The 14,065-nt window shown below is 39.0% G+C and overlaps 1 pseudogene; it reads right to left on the bottom strand.

Annotated features, from left to right (window-relative positions):
* Positions 1–2,502: 2,502 nt before the first annotated feature.
* Positions 2,503–3,440, bottom strand: LOC147919869 (uncharacterized; annotated as a pseudogene).
* Positions 3,441–14,065: the final 10,625 nt, after the last annotated feature.

Raw genomic sequence — 14,065 nt, forward strand, 5'->3', positions numbered from 1 at the left:
CGTTTTTGTGCCACAGCGTTAGGGCAATCATCTCCATGTGCTGCAGATGCAGTTAAACGCAAACCGGTCGGATTTAAATCCAACAAGAAACCATGAACACCCCAAAATCGTGTAGTTAAAGTTTAAAATATGTACCTGACTATGGACCCATTTTTGGGACGATATAAGAGTAGAGAAGAATAGGATATCTGCCTTGCGGAATCCGAAAAAGGTGTGTACCCTGCGAAATTTTGTAATTATGAATATCCTATATCAATGATTGAGCATATCAATATGTCATCGGAGTAATATATACTACACTTACACATTAATATGTCATCGGAGTAATATATACTACACTTCCATAGGGTCGTATGAAACCGACCCTGCTTTTATCACTATGGCTTCGGATGGTTGACTCGCACGTATCTCCATTATCACTTCTTCTGCGCGTCCTGTTTCATCCACAATAATAACCGACTGCGGCACTAAATTGTCTGAGTCACCAGGAATACATTCCTCCCCGGGACTTTGATCTGGTTGACCTCTAGTCTCTTTACAGCCCTTTTCGACATCACGTTCGTTGGGTATTGCTTGGTCTCCGGCCTAATAAGATGCATGTACATAGATTAGTTGTGACGTACACTGGACCATCTAAGTAGACACTATAAATATGGCAAATATTCGAAATAAAAAATAATTTTGCACTATTGGAGGTTAACTGTTGTTTCTATTTGTACATGTCCATCAGTTTTGTTACAGCCCTCCTCGCCATTGCTTTCCTTTTGTAGTGCTTGGACTTCGGCCTAATAAGATGTACGTACATAGATTCATACTTACGTACACTAATGTCACAAATACTCGAAATCATCAAAGTTAGACACTTGCCTCTTGTTGACCGTCAACTGCAGTTTCATTTTCTACAGGTATTTCGGTTTTGTTACAACCCTCATCTGACTCGCCTTCCTGACGTCTTATGTCCCCTCCGTTACTGTTAAACCACTCGACTTTCCCGCCTTCTTGATGCAGTTCTTCCCCATCCTCCTATTCAAAATAATGAGACTTTTAAGACGCGTGTTCGTAGTAGGAACTTGGTACAAGCTCAATTTTTCACACGTGTAGATTAGAGGAGATAAACAAATAACCGAATATATATGAGACCCACAGATGGTTATCCCTTTTATGGTTACTTCCTGACCTACCATTTTGTTACAATGCAGATCAGGTTCCATTTTAGTATTCAGCTGCAGCAATATCTGTTCAATTAAAGGTGGACAATGCTTTATTACGAATATAGTGTTGTAATCTCCATTCCGTGTCAAATACTTACATCGGATACGGTTTTAGTTGGTGATAGCTCGACAGCAATGTCCCCCGCATCATAATCTTGGCGACACTCATTAACTCCATTGTCCGGGGATGGTTCGTTCATGCCACAGTCGTTATTATCGGTTACCCACTCATTAATATGAGTACGGGTTGTATCCTACGGTCAAATATATAAAGCGTATATGATAGGTGCATAAGCAAAAACACCCCCATTACGTTGATTGAGTCGCATTCTAAAGAGGATCTTGTTGTCCATTACCTGGCCTCCAACTAAAGAATCACCACTGACAGAGTGTTGACCATCTATGGCATCCTTCGAACCATCAGTATTCCGATCACCCTGTGCACACCACGATAGCAACATAATTTAATATATGTAAGTAGTGAAAAAATTACAACCCTTAAGCTATTTGTCATATCAACCTTAGCAGTGTCAGCGCATTCCCTGTTTCTGACCTTCTCTCCCTTTTTTTTCATAACCATTACTGAACTCATTCTTCGAAACTTTATAGTTTTCCCTCTTCTTTTTTTGAATACTTCTTCTCTGAAACTGTATGCGAAGCGTAAGAAGGTTCCCCATGTTCGTTTCTTTTAACCTCCAATAGTGCAGCTCTTATCTCCTTGCGGATCTCTGTACGTACGAAAATCTCCATGTTTGCCTGATTTTCCTGCATCAGTGCTTCTTGTTTCGTGTAGAACCGGCTTAGTTCCGCCGCATACCTTTCAAATTGGTCATCGTCCAAACGTTCATCAACAATGGGCATACCCCCCGGTCGCCCATCAGTTCTCGTGCTCTTCTCTTTCTTATTGTCAATTGTTGCGGTGTCTGCTCTTTTCCTCTTCCGACAGTCAACTGTAACTATATCACCAATTAACCATTAATTTTAAAAAAAATTATCTTTATAGTGAAGCCCTTTGTAATGTATAAATGTTTTTAATACCTTTCTCTTCGGGACGTGTCTGTTTTGGACACCTATCATCACCTCCCATCCATATTGCCTCATCTTATTTGTGGCCAGCTTTAATAAGATTTTCAATGTTGTCAACTTGATGGTCTTCCTCTTCGTCACGCCACTCCAATTCTCCACTATCACAATGCTCCCCACTACCAACCATCCGTCTAATAACCACCTATAATATGATTACAAATATATATACATTTGACGAAACTGATAGATTCAGGTCGTTAACGTATTATATCAACCAAGTACATACCTCTTTAGCAGCCTCGCATGCGAAGATGTCTGCTGTCTTGATTGGCCGCAGTTTAGCCAGATTGTGGATCGATCTTTGATTAAACGCCTGATCTTGAACGTCAGATGGTACTAATCTTGCAATTGCTGGGACAGATTGGAAAGCCAGCAGCTGGAGTGCTAGAGGAAATCCATGAACAGCAACTGATTGTTGCTTGAAAGTTTTTACTAAGCTGTCTACGTCTGCTGGACATTTAAATCCTGTAATAGTCTCCAGCGTCCGTTCAAATGACAACCTTCCCCATGGATATTTGAAAAAAAAATCAATATTCTTGGTCATCTCCACTGTCTTCGGATCTGGTTTTACTGGTTGCGTGGCGCATGTTAGAACTCCATCAACTATTATTATCAGCGCTAAAGCTAGTTTCTGCCACGTTTCCATTTCCTCAGTCTCCAACCTTTTGACCAACTCGGAGATCGTTGGTTCTATGTTTTCCCCAAATAGAACTTCCCAAACAGTCTTACATCCTTTATCCATTTTTGTAGCTCTTTCCACATCTCTCTTTTTTGGATAATTTCCACATTCGAGACCTGTCAACTCTGCAAATTCCTGTAATCCAAACTTGATTGGATTGCCACCAAACACAATCCACATCTCATGCCGCTTTTTGGTCACCAATTGACGGCAAACAAATCCATGAACTAGTTTACCGGAGAACGAGATCTTGTTAGCAGGGATACGAAAAAGCTGCCCAAATGGAGACTTAACAAGTTTTCCATTTCTTTTGTTCCACTCAGCACCCTCGATATTGTAGAAAGATATTCCGGTTTTGAATACGCATTTATCTTGGTTTTGAGAGGGTAATGGTCAAGAGCAAATAACCTCCTCGGTAGATCCAAGCTCAATTGAGGAACGATCTCTACAGCCTCAGGATCCATCCTATCACCATGAAGTAACTTACATATTAATATGTACGTACACTAAACCAATTAACCCTAATACCAATGTCTACCAAAGTTTAATTCTGTTGACGATTACGGTTATTTATCCTCTGCCCGCCACAGATACACTACTATTCATCGATTTCAAATCCTGGGCTACTCAAAGCGATTCTTAAATGTATTTGCTATATACTCTTCCAACCTAATATAGAATTTGGGGGTACAATCTCTCTTCCAATTTAAAGTAAGAAGCCAAGAGAAACACTTACCTTCTCATTCAACACCGGTGATGAAAGAGGGATCGAAACTAGTCGCCTTTCTCTGATTTCACCCGACCTCTGTATCTCTTCTTCCTTAAATGTTCCGTCGCCGACTTCTATGGAGTGTCGTTTTGTAGTACTTATCCCAGATCTAAACACCTTAATTCAAAAACTCGGGATGTAAAACAACCCTATCGGACATCCGATTGCACCGTCGCAGCTGAGGCCTCAGTTTTCCGTCTATTACTAAGAACGAAGATTTTGCCTCTACTACTAAACTATTTTAAAATAATTTTTTTTTATAAACAGTGCAATGGCTGAGCTTTTCTTTAAATATTTTTATTCAAATTATACAGTTCTTCAACGTTATTGGTTCATTTACACTATATATCAGCCTTTATTCGTCTGGTTAAACCATGATTCACTATTCCTTGATGTTTTATAAAGTTTTACATTGAATTGGTTTGTTAAATGAACCAATATATTTTCCGCCAATATATAACGTCGACTATAGGGTCATAATTAAGTAGTGCATGCGATGTCTCGTCTTCGCTTAACCGGCAGTTACACATGTTAAATATCTAAATGCGATGAATCTGTATGGAATGCAGTCACGACGTTTGAAAAGCCATAATATTGATAATCCATTTGTGTTTGTTTGCTGCTTATATAAGAAGACAAATACACACCCAGTGAACTATGTATTCGTCTCTCAAAAACCAAAATATCACATCACAAAGTAAACATAAGTGCAACAAAGTCATGGTGCATTTCGACAGGCTATCCGATCTCCAGACGTGGCGATCTGATTGGAAGGTTTCTGTTAAGATCATCCGCAAGTGGAGAAAGAGAGAAGCGAACATCGTCACCTTTGAAATGGTTGTTTCAGATGTTTTCATAAGTGACTCGTCTCATCATCATATTATATGCACTTAATATTAAATGATACATGTACATCATGGTTGAACTTTTTTCCCCCACCGTAGGGAGATAAGATGCAGGCAACAATCAGCGAGGACCTGTTGCCCTAGTTCTGTGCGGGGATTGAGGAGGGTTTGTGGAAAACCTTCTCTAATTTCGTCGTCACTGACGACACATCCGCTGTGAAGGTCGTGGCTTCCAACTACCGGATCAAATTCACTGCTGACACGGTTGTGGACAACATTCGTTGCTTGTCGACCAATCACTACATCGATTACGTCCCCTTCGACCAAATTTACGAACGATGGCCTCGTTGGACCCAGAACTGCTGCTTAGGTAACGTTGCATTGTGTTGTTCCGGTTTTTAATATCATATCCTGTACCATAATTCTAATGATATGACACCATAGACACGATGGGGCAAGTTACTCACGTCGAACGAAGAATATTGGTGGACGATCCAACTGCTCCACCTTTTGCCGAGAGAACCCGGTTGATACGGTTTTCATTGACGAATCTTGAGTGAGTCGTTTTCGCGATTATTAGCTTTCACACACTTTAAAGATATACCGGGCTATTAACGTAAGGTGTCTCTGTGTGTAGGGGTCATCACTTGCAATGTGTGGCTTATGATGAGATGGTCGATGATTTTGTCCGCAATTTTTGGCTATGCGGAGGCAAACCAGTTGTAGTCTTGCGATTCTGGAGGCCCAAGTTTAAGGATGGAGGTACTGATTAGGCAAACGTATTTAAAACAATTCAATCACCTTTTAAATATAAGATTACTGCATAAAACTAATTTTGGTTACCCTTTTTCCTTATTTTTCCACACTGCAGGAGGGATGGAAGTGGTTAGTCAACCGGGTGTCTCTAAAGTGATATTTGAACCACCCTTCCCTGAGGTTAGAGATTTCAAACTCCGGTTGGAATACTTCGAGCAGCGCGAGCGGAGTGACGACGATTCGTAGCCTATGTTTCCATTTGTCATTGTTGCTTACATTCCAAACTTCTAAACCACGTTGCTGGACTCTTTATATTATCTTCATTACCTACATCCCAACAATCTATTTTACGTGGATAGGAATAATTTGATGTAAAATGTTTGTGTGTATTACGCATGGTTAATTATATATTTTTATTTGGTAAGCATCTACCTAATAGTGCCAACCTTTAATGTTAGACGTATGTGTACAAACGTGTACAAATATTTATGTTTATGTTTAATTTCAAGGGTTTGGTCGATAATAATAACACGACAAGGTTTCAAACAGTCTTTTTTTTAGACGATAAAAAAATGGGAGTAAACCAAATAAAACGTTTATAACTTGATGTTAAACAATTAAACTACAACCCAAAGTACTACTAATAAAACGACCAAACTACTTTAAAAAATAGGTCATTGTTGCTAGTATAACCAAAGTCGCAACAAACACATTGGTCAGTTTTAATTCCATAGTTAATCTATCACTCTTGTACGCAATCAACGCCTTCATCCTTTCCAACTCCATCTGATTTTCCTTGTGCATATTTAAGATGTTAGCAATCTCCTCTTTTTGTCCCGGAAGCGCTTCACGCATTTGATTCAAACTAGTTAACTTTAGAAGATCTTCCTTCACTGTTTTCAGTTCCTCCATCATAGCTTCATCCCACCATTTAAAAATGTGATAGTCCCCATCCTGCATTTTTTTGCTTATAATGTTTGTTAAAACGAAAACCTCAAGTTATGCAAATAAATCTGATCTTTAATCAACCTCGGGGAAACTGTACGTTACTTACCTCTCTATTTCTACAAGTGTAGTGGAGCCCCCTTGGTTTTGTCCTTGTAAAAGAAGGTTGTAGGTTTGGCCTTTCACCACAGTAACAAACAGCCGGGATCCAATACTCCGCATAGTCATACTCGACTGGACTCGTGTTTGCCAAAGCAGACATTAAGAACGAAACTGATAACGTAATTGAAGGAGGGAAAATAAAGAAAAGAGGAACGTTAAACTATTAACCGAATATCCAACTCTCTAAATCTAATCCAACATCTATGGCAGCGGCTCTCTCTGTTTCCCCCAAATCAGTTCAATGAACCCTAATTTCCCTGAATTTTATAAGATATCGATTATATTCGGTTAGCTTTTATAGAACATTCTGTTTTGTGTCGTTTTTTATATTCTAAAACAACATGAACTTTTCCAAGTTGTGTCGTTTTCCACTAGATACGAACGGCGTCGTAAGCTTGATACAGTGCCGGTCCTTTAATAAAGCCTGTAAATCAAGGGCTTTATGCTACAGATTATATTAGCGATTTTAGGGGAATCAATATCAAAAAAGGTGCGGTGGTACAGTGGTAGGATTGGCCTTGACTGTCCTTCAGTGTCACGAGTTCGAGCCCTTGTAAAGTTGTAGTAGGAACTTTAATTTTCCTACTGTTTGTTAATGGGCAAAATTGGTTGGGCCGGCACTGTTGATAGTTTTGTGTGTTTGCCCGGTGAAACTAAGTACACGTCGTCTATATGGATGGTTCGAAGCTAGGGAATTGCCATTTTAGACCTTTTTCGGAATATAAGGAGCAATACGACATCTAGTACACATTTTCGGAACAAAAGGAGCAAAACGACCAAAACGACAGATATTGGCATACACGTTAATTAACATCTTCATTACATAGTAATTTAATTATCTAATGAAACATACGTGGCGAGGTGAAACGCAACACAGAAGGGAACCGACGATACACCTAGAGGATTTCACATATAGATTTGGCCATCCACCACACTCCGCAATTTACACAGATGATGTCATAATAACGTGTGTCGGTCGATAACCTTCCCCATCTCAAACAACTACTCATGGCACAGTCCGGGAAAGGGATCAACGAACTGGAGGGATATACAAAAGAATCTTTGTACGTGTTTTTACGCGCCGTCTTAAACATACTCAACCGTTGGAACAGATCTTCCCCGATAAGCCGTACTCCCTCTGATTGGAGTGGATAGTGATGTGCATCAAATTGGTGAAGAAAATGAACCGCCATCTGCTCGTCCCCATATAACATAGAGAAAATTCCACATGCGAGAGTGGACTCGGCATCTTCGGGAACGTTGTTTTTTAGTAGTGCGATACCGCGCTCAATGTCTCGCTCCTCGGCAACGATCCGTAGCCCCTCGTTGTAGATTGCTATTCTGTTCCCTGCGTCCAAGCATTTTTCGAAAATACGCCTGTGAATCCCTTCTTCCTGGAGTTCACCATTTGGCTTCCTTGTCGTTTGGAATGAAGAAGGATGTTCACAGATTTGGTAGATGCTGGCAACCTTCAGAACTTCTCGGGCAAGCACCGTATCCACTCCTCGCCGACCAGCCTTTAATAATGGGCCTGCTCGCCAGAACCCATCAACTACGAGATGCTTGGCTATTTTTATAAAGATCTCGTCTGGCAGATCAGTCTTCTTACGGCTAGAAGTCGCCATTTTTTGGGAGTTAATAGCAATATGTGCAGTATGTGCAGAACCAAATAGACGGAAACTGCCGCCTGCCCACTAATAAAACCTACGATGTGAGAGGTGGTTGGGGAGTTTGGCGAAAATCCTGGAAATTTATACTAGTTTATATATGACGTCGTTTTAAATTACCCTATTGTTAACTACTTAATTACGAAGGAACCCATTTTAGGTTTATGAGCTCTCATGCACGCCTACTCGATTAGAATTACTAAAACAAATAAGTAGTGCGAACCACGTGTCAGTTTCGTATTATCGGATTTCAAATTCATTATATTCGAATTCGTTAAATATCGGCTGTAACTCAACCATCAGCTAACCCTAAGCCTAGACTATGACATTTGTAGGTTCTCTGATGTGACAACTTCGAAGAGAGTCGTATTTTGTTGCTTAGATATGATAGTTTTCTCATCATTATGTTTATTTGATGTGTAACCAGTTACGTAATTATCATCACTTCCTCTCAACTAGATCAATCCAAAGGGTTGCTATTCACTTGTATTGATTGTACGATTATTTAAGCTTCTGTACGTAGACGACTACCACAATATATTACGACTCCCAACGTACATCAACTATGGTGTGGGGAATAAATTATCCTTCTTATAAGACAATACAACATTAAAGATTCTATTTATTATTAGGAGATAGTACAAGCATTCGGTCATTTCTTTTACTTTATTTAATGTCCAAAAACAAATGAACATTTTCTAATATTTTTGTGAAATAGCTACTAATAATAACAATTTTAATATTCAAAATTCTACATATTATTTTCTATCTCAATTTCAATAATGATTAGAATATAAAATAAAAAGGATAGAGTACGTTTTAACAATAAAACCATTGTACATATTCTCACGAAAATAAACCAATATTTGAAATAGAAAACAACATTTTGATTTCTATTTCTCGTCAGTTTTTCATTCCTCATTCCGCGGACAGTCTGACGAACGTCTCTGCAGATTCTGTATGGGTTCCGGAGCTTTCTCCTTCCTGGGCAATTGTTTCAATTGTTGTCCCATCGTGTCCCATCACATTGTTAATGTGGTGTTGTGCAGCAAACTCACTTCTATAAGTTAAAAAAATTAAATGTACATGTGAGACTGTGAACAGATAAGAACACATACGCTTTCATACCAAGTATTAATATAATATCAACTTACATCTCCTTGTGATGTCGAAGTCCTTCGAAATCTGCTCGAATGAAGAATTTAGAAGACGCTTCGGTGTGTACAAGACATGGTACGCCTACACACATTTACGTAATTGAGTTGATAGACAAATTACATGTACTTGCTTCTATCATAATATCAATTTCATCTGACGTACCTTCATAACTCCCAACCTTAAAGAACCGGAAGACACAAAACACTGGCTCGGATTTGTGGAGAACATGACATCCCTTTAATTCCCAATCAGAGAGGAATTGATGGGCATAGAAGTCTGTGAGACGACATTTGACACTTTCATTCCTGCATTAACGCACAGTTGCTTTCAAATTTAAACCTATGAAGTTCAAATATATATATATGTATATTACTATGTCTATAGCATAATAGGTCCTTAACCTGCCATTCAGGAGAGTGAAGACAACTTCAATACACCTGCCATCGTAACGTCTTCTGATGACGTCCACATTTACGATGCACCCACAAACATCTAATGGGGGGAAAATAAAATGGGGATGTAACGTTTATTTTGTAGTTTTGCAAATGATACACTTAAAAGTAACGTCCTCAACTGACCAAACGACCACTAAATGAATCTCAGCAACCATCGCAAGTTCATAATTCCACGGACATTAATATATACATATTAAAGAAATTATAGATAAAACATACCAAAAGAAACGGGATGAGTAACTCTGCCACGAGTTATATCATCGATATCCTCGGAAGTAATTTTTGTGATTCAAAGGTTGGATCACATCCATGGTTGACTCATGCGTAAACTTGATTTGGTATGGGTGATGAGTATTCCTCTCCTTGAGAGTTGGATTGATTAATTTAAAGTCCCGAATATCGTACCAGGAACCGATTTCAGGGTTTGGCGGGATATTTGGGTATTCACCCTGTAGAAACGCCACTTCGATTGTGGAACCCTTTATAACAGATAAATTGTTATACATCAAAAACTATTGGATTTAGCGAAATAAGAAAGACTTGTTCAACTAACCTCTTCGTCCACAAGGAGGACCCTAAATGTACGTACCTTCCCAATGTAGTATACGTACATATGTATAGTTTGTATATTTACAAGACTAACAAATAACTGGGAATCATAAATTAATAACGAGATCCCGACCAAAACGAAAGAGGATATCGCTAAGCCCACACCTTAACCATTAAACTCATAAATATTAACAAGCATCGATAGACCAAAATTATGTTTCCCTCAATTCGAAACCCTGTACCATAATTGTGATAAACACTTTAAGAGATGGTTTACTCGGACTTGTTTTAAATAATATTCGGTTATTAGCGGTTTCAGATTTACAAGCAGAGTAAAGGTAGATCAAATATTTAGCTGTTCAGGTCTAGATTAAGGGTGAAGAGCATAATAAAAAGGTATACAATTTATGCATGTATTTCTCATGCATTAACCACAAAAAAAGACAAATAAACTGCAGTTAAAAATAATATCTATCTTGAATGGTAACTTATAAAGTGATGACAGGACTTGATGCTTTTCGCCCTTGATCTGCACTTGAACAGCCACATATTTGATTTATAAAGTTAGAGAACTCGTGTAAATTTATTTGTAAAATATGCTAGTACGGAAACGTGTCTTTTTCTACAAACCGGATTTGAGTCAAATTATATACGAACTACACAACTTTCCAATTTGACGTCCGGAACAGCCAATAGCTATAGCATTAAATGCGACAAGTACATGCAGGGATTTGACATCTTCTTTTGTGGAAAGTCATTCTTACTTATATTTTCAAATGACTATTATTTCATCATAGTGTTTACTGATCACTTTTTAAGCAAGTAATAATTATAAACTTTGCCCAACGAGTACAGTATATATTTTTGGTTACCGAGACGACAAGAGAAAAACCTTTATCGTGTGAACCAGTATGATGTTGCGTAAGCATTACGTACACCTTTTCCCAACTAATTACTCTGTGTAACTTATTCTTCATTATGCATTGTGCTAAGAGGACACGCAGAGTAATTATATTGTACAGTATATATACAAATTTCACAACCTACCTCCTTTATTGTTGAAGCATATATAATAGCTCCGATAACGAAATCTCAAAAAAAAAAAAAAATGGCGAAAGCACACAATAAGCTCCCATATCTCCCTGATGATATTTTACTCGAAATCTTTAGGCTTCTCGCAGTAGATGGGCTGTCGCACCTTGCTCCAATTTTAAAGTCGGGTCGGCGAGGACTGAAGACGGTGCTCGACCCCTATGTTCTAAAGGATGCAAACATCTACAACATCTGTTGGCATCCGTTATTGATCCAAACGTCAGACGACCCAAATGGTGGCCCTCAAGATAAAGGGATTCATAGGCGTATATTCAAAAAATGCTTCAAAGCTGGAAACGAAGTTGCAATCTACTACGAGGGCCTCCGGATTGTTATGGAGGAGAGAGACATCAAGCGAGGCATTTCTGTTCTATCTCGTAACGTTCCCGCAGACGCTGAGGCAACACTGGCATGTGGTATCTTTTCTATGTTATATGGAAGCGAACAGATGGCGGTTCATTTTCTTCACTTATTTGATGCACATCACTTTCCTCTCAAATCGCATGGGGCCAGATTTGTAGGCAAGTCTGTGTTTCGCCTGTTGTTTACATACCAGGTGGCACTTCAAAACACGTACAAGGATACATTCCTCTATCCATCTACTCACCTCATCCCTAACCCGGACTGTGCCGCCATTTGTTGTATCCAATCCGGTTTCTTCTCTATAAACTTTCGAGATTACGACATCTTGTGTACTAATTGCGGACTTTGGTGGTTGGCGAAATCTATATGTGAAATCCTTTAGTTCTATAATCTCCAATGGCTGCTCTTTAAAGTTTATTTTTTTTTTGTTTTAATGTGCTGTTGTATACGTCTGGTACGTACATGTGAACTTATATGAGCGGTGGTACGTACATCGATAATTTGTAGGGTATGTTATTAAATAAAACAGAACGATATGAACGGGACTAGTCCATGTGTACGTACACGTCACACACAATAGAACTGGTTTGGAACCGTGTACAACTATGTATTTATGTACGATGCCCTGTTACGTTGTACGTACACAAATACATAGGTGTGGCACCGTGTACGATGGCGGGATAATACTAAATAGAATACATACGTTGATTATAAAATAAACTCCGGCATACACCGGATAACGGTTCGAGGTTCCAAAAAGAAAAAAACAACCATCAAGTACGTAATATTTCTACATTAACCTAGTTGAAAACGTCGTCACTAAGGTTAAGCCGCAAAAAACTAAAAACATGAAAAGAGGATCTTAAAAGAACGAGCGCAACTCCTGTGCATACCAATAGAAAAAACAGGACTTACACCCGGTGAGGTAGCTACGGCAAGTACACCTACGGTGGTGGAGGAGAGAAGGCGACAATCTCACTTCAAAAAGGGGACCACGGAGATGGAGGTTCGCAACATGGAACATAACCAGGCCAGCGACTTCAACGGCGGTGTTCATGTGAGGAACCATGAACCAGAAAATATTGCCAAACGCCTCGGCCTCCATCACTTGGCCGGTAAACGTTGCGAACAGCACATAAGCAAAATTCGCATACGGATTCGTTGGTGCAAAATAGCGTAGCTTTGCCATACCTTCAGCAAAGGTGGGGGAGTTTGAAGCTAGCCTGACGCCCTCAAGATAGTTCGCTACGATGTGGCCCCTGTAGAGGAGAAGCTCAAAGTAGGGCTTGAACTTAGACTCCATAGTGATGAACTGTGGCCACGTGATGAACGGCCAAAGTTGAACAGTTTGGAGGTCGACAGTGTTCAGCGCCTCGACCAAGGCGGGGATAGGAGTGACAGATACGGGTATAAAATTGACAAGGAGGCTTGTAGGGTTTGGCAGCTTGATGGCCAGGAATATCTCGTTCGGAGGGGTGTTCATTGTTTTTTTTTTTTTTTTTTTTTTTTGTTGGAGACGATATGGGCTGTGGATGGTATTTGCTGTGTGTAGGGAATAAAACATCGTCTTACGTACACACATCTATATATAGTGAGAACAGTGGTAATTTTATTTGTACTATAACAGGTAATTAACTCGATGGTATTTAACAGTAAAATGTACTGATTGTATAGGAATATATTTATATAAAAATGTAATGATTTAATTCTGTTTATTAGCCATGCCAAAAGTATTCAACAAGCTCTGTTGGTTCTTTGGTACTCGTGTACGTATATAAGTAAAATTACATAACTGATATTTGACATCTACAACCCTGCAAGTCATATCGATTCAAATTGACTTATATGGACGTCAAATCAGTTGGCCATTGCATTAAAAATTGCAACATGTCATTGCATTAAATACGACTACTAATAGATACAAACATATTGTTAATTTCCCTATATTATATATTAAATATAGTGGTTTCAATTTTAAGAATAAAAGGGTACAATTCAATTCAAGCTACACAGGCATGTAACTGTTGATGTAGGTCTTACCCATGTACAGAATAAGATATTCGATAAACTATTAGTTTTCATGGAACTAATAGCCAGTTATCACATCTAACAAAGTTCGTGGTTACCTTTATTAGCTTGCCTTATTATGCAAAGGTGCATCGCTGACAAAATACTTCGTTTAATATTAAAATTAGAATTGATAGGAGATAAGGTGTACACGGAAACGAGGAAATGCAAACATGTTTCGTTATAACTACCAAAGCATTTGACTAATTCGGTGAGCGCACCACCAGATTGTGCATTTCCTGAAACGATGCTTGTAAGGGC

This window comes from Camelina sativa, chromosome 20 (genome assembly GCF_030686135.1).
Source record: "Camelina sativa cultivar CO46 ecotype springtype chromosome 20, ASM3068613v1".
Classification (NCBI taxonomy): Eukaryota; Viridiplantae; Streptophyta; class Magnoliopsida; order Brassicales; family Brassicaceae; genus Camelina; species Camelina sativa.